We start from the raw sequence: 17478 nt of genomic DNA on the forward strand, positions 1-17478 counted from the left end.
CCCATTTACAATATTCATTTCCTACTTGCTGTGAGTTTTATCCGCGGATACCCGAAGGTACGGATTTTTTTAACATTCGTAATATATATATATATATATATATATATATATATATATATATATATATATATATATATATATATATATATTGAAAAAGTGATAATTAATTGCAGAATTGAACGTAAAACTCTAATGCAACTGGCATTTTGCATGTGTATACCAAGTAAAACTAGCCTTAACAACAGTGGTGGATTTTAACCAACATTGTTGGGGTAGCCAAAATAATACATCCAAAATTTATACATTTCCTTATTGTCACTAACACAATAAAAATGAATACATAACTTAGTATAACGATAACTAAAAAAGAAATCACAAATATCTAAAAGATTGCCCTTCGTTCCTTCAGATCCTTGAACTCATCAATAATTGAATCAAAACTAAAATTTTCAGCTATTTCTTTTACAATGTAAATAATCATATTGTCGGTAAGAAATTCATCTTCCATTTTATTCCGCAATCTTGTTTTGATAATCTTCATTGGAGAAAATGATCTTTCTGTTGTAGCTATAGAAACAGGAAGAGTTAAAATAAGACGAATTAAACGATCAATCAAGTAGAATGTCCTTAACTTTCTTGTTCTTGCCAAAAATTGACATAATTCAAGCATGGTTGATAAATTCTTCAAATCTGGATGGTTAGGAGCATCAATAATAAAATGTTGAAGTTGAAATTTTAAACTAATCTTCTCTTGCTCACTAAAATCTAAAGGATAATATTTGTTCACAAGAGTGTATATATCCTCAATGTTAAAAGCTTTATAAGCATCCTTAGGAACTAAAGCATTCCTTAGAGTTAAAAGTTCCATTGTTTGCTCACTAAACCTGTCATTAAATTTTTACAACTGCTTGTCCACTATAACCAGAAATATATTCATCCTAAAATGATGTTCCATAGTGACATGATCTTTTTATGTCGAGAACGGCCATGACGTGCAACATAAGTAGAATTAAAATCAGGAATATCAATGTCATGTTGTTCACAAAAGAATACTACACCTTTCAATAGATTTTTCCAACCATCCTCCCTCAACTTTTGAATCAATATTTTAGTAGAACAAACCAATTGCATAGCATTCAGTATATCCTGAGACTGTTTCTGCAAAGCTTGGCAAAGACTGCCAGTAATTCCCATAATCTCTTTCATCATGTGTAAAATTAATATGAACTCAAATGAAGACAACATATTAAATGTAGCATCAACATCACCCCTTTGAGAATAAGTTGATCCATCAACAATAATTTTTTGAAGAACCAGACAAGATGCATTATATAGCTTCATCATACTACAAATGGAATAAAAATGTGAGCTCCAACGAGTATCACCAACTCGTTTTAAAGTTCTAATTTGATTTTTTCCTTTACCAGTTTCAAGCTCACCAATTTCTAACAATTGTGTTATTCCATCTAATTCAATAGCTTGTAAATCATCATGACGTTTACTAGAGGAACACACAACATTTACAATAAAAGCCAAATTTGAAAAAAATTGATGAACTGGAATGACCTCTCTTGAAGCAGCCACCAAAGCAAGTTGTAGTTTGTGAGCATAACAATGCACATAATAAGCATAAGGATTATCATTGAGAAATAATGCTTGCAATCCATTCCATTCTCCCCTCATATTACTAGCACCATCATACCCTTGACCGCGGATATTGGAAACATCAAGATTATGCCTAGAGAGAACAACACTCAATTCTTTTTTTAAAGTAGCGGCTGTTGTATCCTTAACATGCACAATATCAAAAAATCGTTCTTTTATATTACCATCCTTATCTACGAATCTTAAAACAATATCCATTTTCTCTTTTTTAGATTCATCATGTGCTTCATCAACAATTATGCAAAATTTAGAATCTCCAATTTCTTCTCGAATGTGACTTCTTACTTTTCTAGAGAAAATGTGCAAGATTTCTTTCTGAATATGATGAGAAGTATACTTAGCATTATGCGGAGCATTTTCTAACACAACTTGTGCCACTTTATCATTATATGATGCTAGAAGTTTAATCATTTCACGAAAAGTTACCTCTATTACTTGACTCTGTTGTTTCCTCGTGGCCTCTAAATACATAAGCTTGAAATGCTAGCCAACGAATTGTGTCAATAGAGGTTTTGAGTCGTAAACGATTCTTGCAGACTTGTTCTGAACTTTGAATATTTATAATGTTATTAATGTGCATAGATTGATTCAACAAGTCTTCACAAGCTTTCATTGCCTTTGTTATGCGGTGAGCAAGGACTATCTCCAATGTGGTTGAGAATATTCCCATATTTGAAGACGTTTTCCTAGATCACGTTCCAAAGAATTAATATGAAACTCCTTACCTATAATTCTTTGAACCTTAAAAAGGGGCTCCTCTGATTGAACAATTGGATCATTAGTATCATGCTTCAGAATATTTTGGAAGAGTTGAATTTGTCCTGTTTTCATCGTCACGGGTAACTTCCCTTTTATCACTTTTAAAAAATGAATCTATTCTTTTATTCTTCATCAATATACCTATTTAAAAAAAATAATACTAAAAAATGATTTATCATAATCTAATAAAAAATTGAGAGACATAAATACCAAAAGAAAATTCGATGATAATCAAACCACACTTAAAATTCAATTATAAAAAACACACAATATAATCATTTTTTCTTCTATGTTCATAAAATAAAAAATTAATATAAAAGAGGCTCATTAAATAAATTATTAAACTAATATTTCACTATCAAGGAAGACTAAAGAATTACCTTCTTCTTTTCTTTCTCGGGGATGGGAGAGAATAAAGGAGAAATAAGAGAAAAAATAATAGATCTTTTTTTTTCAGAAACAAAAGAAAACAGATGAAAATAAAATATGAGAACAATTTATGAAAAATACAACTTATAATGAAAACAAATAATAAAAAATATCTTGGTAAATCTTTTTAATCTTTATTTTTTATTATATTTGATTTTATATTTTATTATTTATTAGTATTAATTATTATATTTATAAAAGAAATAAAATATTTGATTTGATATTTATAACAAAATAAAATCAAAATACCTAATATCTATAATAAAAAAATAAAAATACCTATTGTAAAAAAAAAAATTAAAATTTTTGGGGGGCCATGCCCCTGCCACCATAATAATCTGCCACTGCTTAACAAGCAATCTTTAGGTTCATATACTTAGAGTAAATATATTTTCTGTTTTCTTTTTAACCATATAAAAATATCTTTTACTTTATTTTTTATATATAGAAGTATATATAATGAAAACGATAAAAATTTTAACTCTTTTTTTTTTGTAAGAACTTTTATAGAGATGAAACAAAGTGACATATGTAAAACTACAACTCAAAACGTAAAATATTTTCTTAAACTAAACCATCTCTGTTTTCAGGTTAATTGCTTAGACTATTGTACAATATAGGTTTGCATCAAAGAATAAATGTGCGTGTTGAACCATATTGGAAAAGAGGCAACGCTTTCGTCCCTTATCGGTATTTGGTAAAGGACAAACCCTAAAAAAAAATAATGAGACAAATGTTGGAAGTTGTCCGAAGTTGTCGTGCATGGAAGAGTAGATGTGGTTTGAAGCATATTGGGGAAGAGGAAGAATCTTCCGACCTCATCATATTAGATAGATAAACCCTAAAATGTTAATGAGACAAATGTTGGAAATTGTCATCCATCAATGCCACGGTCACCTCTTCCACTTTTTCTTTGTTATGAAGGATTCGTATATATCATCTTGTTCGACCTCAACAATTAAGGATACAGATTGCCAAAATCGATCTAAAAACTAAAAACGTATGTAAAAACATATCAGATGTTTAATTTTGATTTTACTAAACCAATACGAATAATATAACGTCTCATTTAATAAATAAGTTTAATTAAATGAAACATCACATAGGATATAATAAAAGAGCAATGCCATGGAGTATAAGTGTCACTCCTTACAATTATCCAAAATACATGCTCATAGAACAAAGACAGTACATAGGCCACAGTGCCTTAAAGAGTACTCGGAGCAAGGGAATCTAACCCAAGATTAGCTACGCTACGGAGTTTCCATCATCCTGATGACCACTAGGGGTTCCCACATTTGCTCAAATCAATAAATTGATGATCATCGTAAAAGGAGAAAACCACACACAAAACACGCAAGCAAACAGAAAGGGTAAGCTAGAGTATAATTTAGTTTAACATGTTATGGCACACAGACACTTAAAAACAGATCATAAACATGCAACAAGATAAGCAAACACAATCATGTGATAGTAAACAAACAAGACTCTAAAACTCAATTATCCGGATACATATAATCAGTCGGATTCACTAGATGCTTGCACTTGTGGTGGCTTCTACTGCTCTACAGAGTCATTGCCCAGTTTCACCCTACCACACACAAGGTTAGCCTTCAAACATCTAAGGCCATTATCCTCACCACTTGAATTAGTACGCTCTACGTGAGACTAACTAACTCTTTAGAGCTTCAAGATGCAATCCTTACTTGAATCTTTTCCTAATTATATATGCTGAGGCACCACCATGAAACCTTACTAAGAGGTTCGTGGAATTACGTCTACTACATAAGGCACCACCATGAGCTCTCACTAAGAGGGTCATAGAATTACGTCCATTACATGAGGCACCACCATGAGCTCTCACCAAGAGATTCATGGAATTACGTCCATCCCACAAGGCACCACCATGAGATCTCACCAAAAGGTTCATGGAATTACGTCCAACTCATACCATAGTCATGCTTCACCAACCAACCATAGATTTATCATGCATATCAATCTCATGCCCATATTCAACAAACCATCCAATCATGTTTCATACGCATAATCATACCAAACTCATCAATTTCAACCCACAAACCATTTAATACATGCATATTCACACAATTCATGCTTTAATAGAGTAATTCAATCAAACATGTGACCATCAACAAAAAACAGAGGAGAAAACAGCATTTGAGCATGAATTGCCTAGAAGCCCTCGCTCAAGCGAGCTTTTTTTGCCTAGGCGAGAACTCGAGCAGTGGAACAATGGGCTTTCACATTTTCTCGCTTAGGCGATACCTCCTTTCCTGAGCAAGATGGCTTCTCGCTCAAAATTGGAGCTTGTCGCCTGAGCGACAGCTTGCACAAGCACCTGGGAAGGTTTCTGATACTCTCGCTTAGGCGAGACCCACTCGTTTAGGCGAGAATACCAAATTTCCTCCACTGTTGACGCATGCCAACACAGAGATTCATCAATAGCAATGCACAATATATTTTCATACCATTGTAAACACCATACAATCACCAAAAGCACGAAACACAGTTGGAAAACAAGCAAGATACATTAAAAGCATGAAACCCTAGCTTCCCTTACTTAGAAAATGCTAGCAAAAGATACAGACACCCAAACTAATGAGCACTACAGCTTCAGGAGCATATTCGTGAGCTAGAAACAGTGGAACATATTTAAAACGAGGTTACGAAGGTGAACCCTAGTTGGAATCACGGAAATAGAGCTAGGAAAGAGAAAGGTACGGGTTGAGAACCAACTTACGTGGAATAAAATGGAGTCGAGCTAACTTGACAAAGAATGGGGCCAAACCCTACTAAAGCTCTATGTTTCAGCTGTGAGAGAGAGAAGAGGAATAATTTTCTGAGAATGGGCAGGATGAGAGGGTTAGGGCTGGTTTAGGGGTTTTGGGCACCCTATGGCCCAGCCTTAGGCCCAACTGATTAGGGTAGGCCCTTAAATTAGGGCAAAAAAATAATTAGGCCTTACAAATATCTCATATAAAAAGAGTAAAAAAAACTTTAACTTACGAATAAATTTGAAAGCTTAATTAAGTTTTAACTTTTTTTATGAATGTAAATATTTTTAATTGAATTTTTATTAATTTTTTATTTATTAAATACTCAAAATTTTATATTTAATTGACTTTCTATAATCCATTTTCATGTTAATTGAGTTATATGAATGTTATTTTACTCCGTAATTTTACTTGTTTCTTAGAGTTAAAAATATAAGATTTCGTAATTAATATAAAAATTATATTGTTATATAAATTTTGTAATTAATTTAAAAATGATATTGTTATATGTTCATGTAAAACTACAAATATCTTTTAATTCATCTCTTGAAATTGTATTAAGGACAATGATATTATGACTCTCATTTTTTAACTCACATCTTTCACTCCTTGACGTGACTTAGAGTGTGGACTATTGATTAATGTACTATTATCTTTTCCTGTAAAAGAATCAATGACTCATACTAAGTTACGTCAGGGAATAAAGAAAAAGAATAAAAAATAGGAGTCATATAATTTTCCTTATATTAAATAACAAGATCGACATGCAAATTTATTAATATGATTACTTATATTGAGTTGTCATATTTTTCTATAACTTCTGCATCATTTATTAAAGTGATCAAACAATTGTCTTCATCACCATTATTGTTCCTATCTAACACAAAGTCATTTAAAATAACAAGATCGTCATGCAAATTTATAAATATGATTACTTATATTGAGTTGTCATATTTTTCTATAACTTTTGCATCATTTATTAAAGTGGTCAAACAATTGTCTTCATCACCATTATTGTTCCTATCTAACCCAAAGTCATTTTACATTCACCACAATATTATTCTTATACTAATCATAGAACATCACATCACATCACATCCAATGGCGGACCATGCGTGTTTGATAGGGGAGAGATGACTCCCCCAACGATATTTTTTTTTTTACTTTAGTTTTTATATATTATTTTATTTTCTATATATATATTTTTTCTAAAATTGAAATTTTTATTAATTATTTTTGAAATTCAATTATAATCATTAAATTTAATTATAAATTGAATAAAATTTTTATATTTAATTGTTAAATAAAATACAATTACTTATAATGTTAATTTAATATATATATATATATATATAATATTTATAAAAAAATAAATTTGGTCTCAACTTGAAAAAGAAAAAATTGTTACATTTTAACAAAAATTTGGACTAAATTACATAAAAATAACGAATATAGGGACTGAATTGAACAAAAATAACATGACTAAATTGAACAAAAATAAATAATACAACTACAAATTGACACGTGGCATTGATATTGACACATGGCACAATTTTGACTTGACACGTGGACAATTTTTTGGAAATTAAAAAAAATTTAAAAAAAAATAGAAGTTGACACGTGGCATGACTATTCAAAAACGTTAACTATTTAAATATCGTTAGTAAAAGGGATCAAATTGACCAAAATTTGACGAAAATGAGGACGTAATTGAACATAAAACGAAAATGAAGACCAAATTAAATAAAAACAACAAAAGTAGGGACGAAATGTATATTTAAGCCTAATTTCTCTCGCTTCCGTGCCTCCATGTCTTTCTCTCCTTTTATTTTCACCATCAATTCCATATTATTTTCAAAATCAAATTGCACTATGGCAAAATTGAGGAGTTAATGAACATTTTGAACCGAACAATTTCTTCTTGAGTAAGTTCATTTTTTATCCTTTTTTGTTTTGAAGTAATATGTTTTCCTCTTGTATGTGGCTTTTCTTTGTGTAGATAGAGCTATTTTAGGCTTTGAAGTTGTGTAAGAGAAGAGCAAGATTAGTAATCTACTCTAAGGTAAGAGAAGCCAATAATTTAGAAGTTATTAGTTTTCTTAAAATATTGAGTCTTGCTTATAAGATTTAATTTGGGGTTTTCATAATTTTATCCTTTTGTAAATAGGTGAGAGGTGACAAATTTATATTAGAAAAATTATGGTAAAGTATAAAAGAATTGATATTTTTTTCAAGAGGAAGGACTATAAAAAAATTGAGATAAATATGACGGTTTTAATATGATGATTATAAAAAACTACCATAATTTTTTTCATAATACGACGATTTTATAACTGCCACATTTTGTATGTAAAATATAACATTTACAAACACCATTATGCTCCTATTATACATCTCTCTTGGCAGACATATTTTTGATGGTGCTATCTTTCCCTCACAATACTCTTTTATTCATCTCTCATTTAATTATTTTTTTTATTACCAAATAAAAATTGAACTTTAATATAGTGTTTGTAGGAGACAAGACAGAGCGACGACAAAACCCTACAAAATCCACTCAATCATCCCCACCCTCAGCCAAAAGGGTTTCGCCGCGACTACGCAGAACGAGCTCACCGACGCGTACTAATGTCGAGGAGACCTCACCGGCTCCGATTGCCACAATTGTGTGGAATAGATTACGGACATCTGGGTCGCCTATGCAACGACGCGGCTGCTCCGACGCGAGTCCAGTTCAGCGGGAGCTACCTGAGGTACGAGGTGGTCGGGTTCAAGCAGGTTGTGGCAACACAGCTACTATACAATGTGTACGGGGCCTGCAGGTGGTTGACGGCAGAGGGTTCGAGGTGAGGAGGGACGCGACGTTTGGGATGGTGGAAAACGGCGTGCAGACCAGTGGGAACTTGTTCTACACCGGGAAGCTTGATTTAAGCAAGTGCTCACATGATTAACTAAGTATAGTGCAAGGTGAACAGTTTTTGTTCTTGATAACTTCTATGTAATAAGAAATGTAACACATAAAATAATTTCATTGTGTTCTAATCAATCCTTGAAAGCATTATCAATATTGTCATGCCTCTATTATCACTGTGCTCTATTTTCAGGCTTCAAGAAGGAATTCGAGAAGGTAGTGAGTGTGGTTGGAGACTCTCCATCTAGAGGAATGTTTATAGATTCTTGCTTTGACCATTGTCAAATAGAATCACAGGAAACATGGTTTAAAAGTGACTCACCACATCTTGCCAATACAGTAAGATGCTGCATTACTTTCTTCTATTTGTCGAATATAAGGATTTTTGTGTGTTATGAGTATTGATATTATCATTACTTGCTTCTTTATGCAGTTGAAAAACTAACTTGTATGCATGATACTATGCAGTCAATTGCCAAGGCAGTAGGATACTGGTTTTATGGTCGAGGACCTTTCAATGAAGTAGATTGCAACTATCCTTGCAACCCCACTTGTCAGAACCTTGTTTCTGATCCAAAGGACCACCCTGGAATATAGATTTGTTTCATCATTGCGAAACAGGGTAGACTATTTTCCCTTTGATTGCGAAGCTCAGCATTGCAAAACACTCCTCCCCTGCAATTGCGAATTTGTATTTGGGTGGAGGTGAAACTTCTTTGGTAGAACTGAATTCTTCAACCTTTGGTGAAGCTTTGGGAAATTGAATCTTTGGTGAAGCTTCTTCGGTATGCGTTTTGAGTTGCGTGATTTAGTATCTATTAACTTGTGTATTGTTTAATTTTAATTTGGTTTTATCATTGGGATCAATTGGTGTTGTGATTGGAACAAATGGTTCTTTGAATCATTGGGGTGAAGCAAAGGCTTTTAGAATCAGTTACTCTTGCTAACTACATGAAATATGAATTGGCTATTTGGATTGATTTTGTAATATGATTGAGTGGTATAATGTATTTTTGAATGTGTATTATCAATAACTGAACATGTTGAATTAGTTTGGTTTAGGTTGTTAAAAAACTTTTTTCTCAACCTATAATAAGAACGAAAAACTCATTCAACATGATTCTCAAACTGCAACCTTTTGCTTTTTTTGTTTGGATTGTTCAAAATGCTTTATGTGTCTAGAATTGTCCATTTACTTGCATATTATACACTAGAATTTCTATTGTTAGTTAATTTGATATAACTAGCATTAAATAAATATATATTGCATGTTCCAAGTGAAACACTAGTAGCACTAGTGAGCTACAGAGAAGAAGAAGAAATGGAGACTTTGACTGGGTATCTTTTGTTTATATATTATATAGTTTATTTATTATACATGGTAATATAACTGTTATACAGTGAATCATTTCGACTATTGTTTTTAATAAATTATTAATGATTTATTATACATGGTAATATTAATGATTAAAATGTTGTCGATGTGATTTTTTACTTTTTTTTTATTTTATGGAAAACAAGTTAAATAATAATGAAAAGTAGGTCACACAATCATGGAAAGCAGGTTAAATAAAAAATTATTTAAAAACAAATTCAAATTCAAATTATGGCAGTTGAAACGTCGTATAACGTGTCAATATAGTGATTATAATGACATTCTAGTTGTCGTATTTTGCATTAGAATTCCTTTAAAATAAACAAATTACGATGGTTTTGACTGCCATTATTTGCACACAAAATATGACGGTCAAAATTGCCATTATTTCACAGTATATTTAATGGCGGGTGTTGTGACGTTTTGCCCAAGACCGCCATATTATTCATTGTGGCGGCAGGATATATAGCGGTACTTGTACCCGCCATACGCGAAAATATGGCAGCCATAACCACCATTTTATACTCCAAATAATCGTCATATTTAACAATTTTTTGTAATGACTTGCGATGAAGATGAAAAAAATACATCTACGTCATCTAAAATTGAGAAACTTCATGAGAATCCAAAAATGAAGAAAATGGAAAAACAACTCTCTGTGGTTCCTAAAGTTACATATAATGAATTTGAAAATGCTTTAGAACGTAATCTGGGGAAGTGTCTTTAAATTTGACAATACCCACCAAATCAAATTGATGAGGTACGAAGAGCTTATATAAAATGGAGTCCATATCAAATGCATCTAGAAAATTTATCCGTTGTCTGGTAAAGATGATCATCCAAGAAGATTTCTGTACACATGATTTAGCTTATTTCCTTCATGGTTAGAGTATTCGTCACTAAAAGATGGAGGCTGAATTTTTAGCCAACACTATGGTATTCTATATTGAAAGGAATATTGCAATCAATTATTGAAGATTTTAAGTTATTGAAAGAGTGTAGAGGAGCACTATAACTAAAGGTAACTTTTATTTTTTTTAATATATTATTATTAATGATAAAATTTATGTTATTCTTTCATATATATTATTGTCATATTCACTAAAAAAATATTAATTATAGTTGAGGTTTATTATCTGGGGTTATTATAACCTCTTGCAAAAATTATACATAATTGGGGTTTGTCCTAAACCCCTGGTAAGTTTCCAGGGTTTAAAAAAATTGCACCAAATTTCAGATTTTAATTTTTCTTTCATTTTTACTTTTCCTCTTTCCTCACTTTTCGTCTTACCTCTCTTTTAATTTTGTTGTATACTCTTGATTTTCGTTCCTTCCCTTTTTTCCTCCCTCTTCGTCTTTCCTCTCTTTTATTTGTTTCGTGTACAATTGTTTTTACTAAAATGTGATATAATTAACTTTAGGTAAATTTCCTTGCATGTGTTGAGGTAGTAGAGGGATACATAACTGATTTTTATTATATCTGTTTGTATCAAATTTAGTTTGTGAATTGTCGTGCTAATTTTTGAACCCTGTGTTTTAAATGGTATTGGCAGAGCTTGCCATAGTTGTAGACTAATTATAAGATATTCTAAAACATTTTCATTTTCTGCATGTACATTCATTATGATATAATGAGCCCTGAGATTTGCAGAGACTCGGAAGAGAAAATTGATGCTTTGGTTGTAGGGATAGGAACTAGAGGATCAATAACAGGGGCTGGAAAATTCCTCAAGCAGAAAAACCCAGACATCAAGGTATATTTTTTTTCTTAACCAAGTTTGGAACCAAAATCTGTTTTCCCTTCTTTGACTATTTATAGATTAATATCATGTTAAATTTAAGCATCACTAGTTGTTGCTATTAATATTGGGACTCATGTTACTACTAAACATAAGCTTAGTGGTTTTGGTTTGCAAATGCATTTTTAGAGGTATGGTGTTATCGCTATGTTGTTCTTCCTGTTTGAATCTATGCACGACTTGGATCAAAATTTTAGAGGTATGATTTTTTATTCTTTTTCCCCGATCTTTCATTTTTAATTGTTGGTACCTAATGATGCTTTGTGTTGTGTGATCGAGTTCACAAAGCTATAAACATCTAACATCTGACATTTATAAAGTTAAACAATGATGTGTCTTAAACTTGTTGTATAGTTCTTCACTGTTGCTTGATCCATTTATTTGCAGGGAACATATATGTAGCTAAATGGCACAAAGGTTGCATTGAAGATACTTGACAAGGACAATTATACGGATCCTGTCTAACTGCATATGTCACTACTTTTCACTTTGATTTTTGGTCTCGAAGATGGCTCGAACTGCAGTTTTTTTTTCTGTACTTTCTTATTTAATCTTGGCTCTAATTTTTCACAATATCAATAGCAGAAATGCTTTCAAACATGAGCTCACATTATTAGAAAGGGTACGACATCCCAATATTGTCTAATTTGTTGGAGTTGTAACCCAAAATGTACCTATGATGATTGTGCCTGAATACCAGGCTAAGATAAGCTTATCCTCTCTGTCCCTCTTTATCCTTAAAGAGTAAGCTTCTCGTATGATTATATCTAACTCACCTTTCTTTATTATATCTAATTAGACTTTAATTTTATTCGACTTTATAAAAAACATATTGTAATATTTCACTAGTTTTAATATTTCACTAGTTTGAACGTTAAAACTTTATTATTTACTTTGAACTTGTAGATTACATTCTTTGTTTTTATGAATGTTATATCTAGTTATAAACAAATATCTAAATGTTAAAAAATTTTCTTATCATATGTTTTATGAATTATATGCATTCAAAAAGTATAATAAATAAAATTAAGGAAATTTAAAAAGTAAAAACATCAATAAATAATGAATTGCATTGCAGGTAAAAATGAACTTTCAATATTATTATACAGTATAAAGAATTTAAAACTACAAACAAGGAATAGGTACGACAGTTACAAAATCGCAATAATTACTAGGGGTTTTAAACCGTCGGTAATTACCGGAGATTTTAAAACCACGGGTAATTACCAGAGGTTTTAAAACCGCCGATAATTACTAGGGGTTTTAAAACCGCCAATAATTACTAGGAGTTTGAAATCGCAGGCAAATAGCAGGGGTTTCAAAACCGCCAATAAGTGCTGTTTTACCAGGGATTAATCAAAACCCTCCATAATCCGTTAATGATTTTTCTAGGGGAAAAACAAACCGCCGGAAACTCCTTTTACGGGGCTAAAACCCCATAAAATGCCATAAATAACCTCTAGTAAAAATTGTTTTTGTTGTAGTGATTATTTGAATTCTATTGTCATGAATGTTTGTTTTGAATAGAAAAAATAATGTAAAGAAATGAAAAAAAAATTAATTAAAAAAAATTATATATTATGTGGAGACAAATAAACAAAACGATAAACTAAGATAATAGTTATATCATCTAATTAGAGAAAAAAAAATAGGAATTTGAAGTAGTTATTAGATAAAAGAAATTTAATAATAACCTAATTGAGAATACCTACTAATGATATACGTGTAAATTCAGTCAAAACTTAAATATATTTGTACTCCTTTAATTAGATAATTTGTATTTTCTAGCTTTTAGAAAAATCCGTAAAAAGTTAATCCTCTTGAGAAACATTTGCGTGTTTTAATTCTTTAAGAAAATCTATAAAATTATAGTCTTAGACAAAGGAACTTTTAGCATTACTGCTTATATAATAAACAAAAAAATGTGTCACTAATTATCACTTACAATTAATTAATCTATTGTAAAATATGATGTACCATTAGACATGTCACTTTCTATTTTTTGATTTGTTTCTTTTTGGCTGAGGAAAAGAATGCTAAAGTTATCTCCTATCTTCTTCGCATGGAGTCATGAATTATATTACAAGAAATGCATTTGGTTTCGGATATTTTTTAAAGAACTAAAAGAATAATTGTATTTCTCATAGAGTTGAATATTGTAAAGTCTTTTTACGGACAATAAATAAATATGTCAACTTGGAAGATTAAAAATATGTTCAAATTTAAATTTTAAGTTCTCTCCTTTATGCCAAATTTTATTTTAAATTTGTGTATTAATTAACTTTAATTTATAAGAAATTAATTTCGGCTTTTATATTTTTCTCTCCAGAAATATTTCTGAATAATATTTAAAAATATTTTTACCAAAATAATAGTCAATATAAAGATTGTTTAAAAGCACTTTGAAAAGAAAATACTGTGTAAAGTCTTTAAAGAATTGTCTAAAATATCAAATGGTCATTTTGAAGTTGAGCCTAAAGGTGTTCAAAATTAATTTAGAAAATTCTAAGAGAAAAACAACAAAATAGATAAACATAAATAAACTACTGTAAAAATAATACATGGGTATCCTCCATTAAAAAACGTTTTTTTTTTTCAAAATATTTAATATTACTATGTTCATGGTTTAAATTTGAGACTATTGCTTAAACTTATAATATATTTCTAGGATTGGTATGGTAACTACACCTCGTTGAGATTGCAAGTCCCAAGGTGTTCAAATCTGTGTAAGTTTTGTCAAGTGGTGATTATGGCTTTCAAATGCAATTTTTACTATTTTTGTTAGTCGCCACTTTTTCATGATAGTGTGCAGTTTTGAACAAGAGCCTTGGGTTCTTCTTTTAGTGTTGATCATGGTAATAAAGTACAATGACTTTCTAAAGTAAAATAGAACATAATTTTTAGATATATATATATATATATATATATATATATATATATATATATAAATATATATATATATATACTATTATTTAATACAAATCAAATGTATAAAATATCATACGTACAATTTCTTCTCATAGAAAAATCAAAAGATCTTATATTTGTTATTATTGCGTTGAAGACTTGTTTTGTTTTATATTATGTTTCCTCATAAAAGCCATCATTTAATTATTATGATGACGTGGTATGTTTATTAAATTGTCATGTTTATCTCTTAACAATCATATACGATTTTGAGAATAGATATGTAGAATAAATCAATAAATAAATAAAGAGAATGCAAACATGAACAAGAATAACTATAATTTAGAAAATCTACATAGAGTATTTTAGTATTTATATATTTATTCTTAAAACGAAATTAACAAACAATTCACTTATATCATGACTCAGAGTCATAAATATCTTTAAATCAATGAATTCATGCATTTCTTTTCAACAATTATATTTTTGATATTTTTTAAAAGGATGAAATGGTGGACGAATAAAAACACATAAAATAAAGAATGATAGATGAAGAAAAGAGTGGAGATGAAGGTCTTTACATTGTAATAAAGTAAATTACCAATAGAACAAGAACTTGCAAAGTAAATAAACGAAAGTGGTGACCCAAATTAATACAATCAATATTGAATTAGTCATTTTTTCTATTTGTGGTGTTATCAAATTGTTTGAAATTATTTTCACAATTTGTCAACCTTTGTTTACATTTGAATCATCTAATTATTTGATATAATAAAGTAAAAGAAAATAAATACAAAAGTTAAGTATCTACCTTAAACTAGTCACATAGTATTAGACATTCCACGTTTTGCAACAATTTTTGCATGTAACTTTGTCTTTTGATCCATCTTCAATCTATGTTCTCGATTACTCTTTTTTCGATGTCTTCTTGCCTTGATCATGTTTTTCTCTTGATATCTATATGTCTCGACCAGGCTTTCCTCGGTGTCTTAACAACTTTGTGATATCTTAACATCTCTTCCCACTTGTTCACTCCTTTTGATCTTAGGATGTCGATTTTCCTATCTATTCCCTTTATGCCCTCAAAAGATGTCCCTCAAGAGAATATTGTTTGTGTCCCCCATGAATATATTCTCGTGACACTCGACCCAAATCTTTAACTCGGCTTTCCACATTCTTTTCCTTGCACACTTTCACATTGATTGTTAGAAATGTCACATGTCTCTTCACAACCTTTGCATTTAATGTGCTACTCACGCCTACTTGAGTATAACCATCAAATTATTACCAAAGTAACAATACAATATTATATTCCTTAATGGGCTTAAGCCCATTCATATTTTTAGTTCTAACTCTTTCAAAACTCTTTTTATAATATTTCTTATCCTCCCTTTTTCTTCTTTATACACCCAATCTATGCACTCCTGATTTCTTGCACTCTTGCCTTCTTTCTCCCCAATCTTCTTTGCGTTCACATTCTTCAACAACACTAAGATTCACATCTTTACTTCTCAAAATACTACTATGACTTCCTCTTCCCAAAACGCCTCATTTACTCCACTCTCTTCGACAAATATTATCAAACTCAATGGGAAAATCTCCGTGCTTGTTCTTATCTTGGAAGAATAATCCAAGATTTGTTAAATCACTTATATCTTTGAAAGTCCTCTCAATACTTCTAGCTACATTCCCCCTTGATGCCACCATTGAGTCTAAAATTTGATGGGACAAAAAAGTCAAAGGTCATTTCTTAGTCAAACATTTTATCGATGGCCCTTCGATCCTTGTAAGTCTTGAAGAACATTAGCCTTTCTAGTGTACTTGTTATATGCCAAAGTGTTTTGTCCTTGTTCAATCCAAAATTTCCACTCATTTCTTTAACTTGGCCTATCTTCTCCATATAGGGTCTCCTTCAATCTATTTGGCAAAACTACTTTTGGCCCACGTATATACTTCTTTTTTTAGTCCCTTGTGTTTCATCCACCTTTCATTGGTTTCAATTTTTGAACCAACCATGTCTTTGCGAGAACCATGTCCTTATAACCATCCTATTAATGGGATCATATTTGCTTATTGATGTCCCCTAGAAATTGACAAAGGCAAAGCTAGTTCCTATCATGTTTATGCCTTTTTGTATTCAATCCACTAAAAGTTCTAATGACCTTTATGGTCGACCTTTGTTCATCCTTAGATGTCTAACCTCCAATCTTGTTGTTAAGTTTGAAGTAGTCAATATATGGACTTGATATCTTACCTAAGACATCTTGGTGTTAGGTTTCCATTACAAAGACATCCAACTTAATGCCTACCACCCTCAACTTGTTTTTGGAAAAAGGGGCTTAGCCACGATCTTCCTTTTCATCTTCCAAACTTACATTCCCTAGTCTGTGAATTGTTAAGACTTACCCATAAAGACTTCGTTTCTTTCTATCCTTTTACTTTAGAAGGTAAGGTTAAATTAACTCAAGTTCTCTTTCAACAAATTTGATTAACAATTTCACTAGAAAAAAACACTTGTAAGAATTTACAATAAAATGTTAAAAGCAAAAAACATTAAAGAGGGAGGATTTACAAGCATGAAAGAATACAAACAAATACAAAAAACATGTTAATTCTTTAGCTTTCCCTTAGTTGAATTCTTCATTAGTGATCATATGACTATCATTTATTTAATATATTAACAGAGATACCAAGTTAACCAAAATAAGCTTCAATTAACTCGCTAAGATTTTTATTCATTCCAAGCATTTATGATTGAGATTCTATTTATACTTCACTCACTCCAAATGTGTATGATTAAAGTAATAATCTATCTTTTAATTAAGCAAACCAATATATGTG

General features: G+C 30.7%; 1 long non-coding RNA gene and 1 pseudogene across 1 annotated transcript; one reads left to right on the plus strand and one right to left on the minus strand.

Annotated features, from left to right (window-relative positions):
- Positions 1-382: 382 nt before the first annotated feature.
- Positions 383-2076, minus strand: LOC114189261 (uncharacterized; annotated as a pseudogene).
- A 6064-nt stretch (positions 2077-8140) lies between these two features.
- Positions 8141-9544, plus strand: LOC114194359 (uncharacterized). Its single transcript, XR_003606383.2, has 3 exons — positions 8141-8612; positions 8750-8895; positions 9025-9544. It is a non-coding gene; the product is annotated as an uncharacterized LOC114194359 (long non-coding RNA).
- Positions 9545-17478: the final 7934 nt, after the last annotated feature.

This window comes from Vigna unguiculata, chromosome 1 (genome assembly GCF_037176805.1).
Source record: "Vigna unguiculata cultivar grain cowpea cultivar isolate G323 ecotype 2 chromosome 1, ASM3717680v1, whole genome shotgun sequence".
Taxonomy (NCBI): domain Eukaryota; kingdom Viridiplantae; phylum Streptophyta; class Magnoliopsida; order Fabales; family Fabaceae; genus Vigna; species Vigna unguiculata.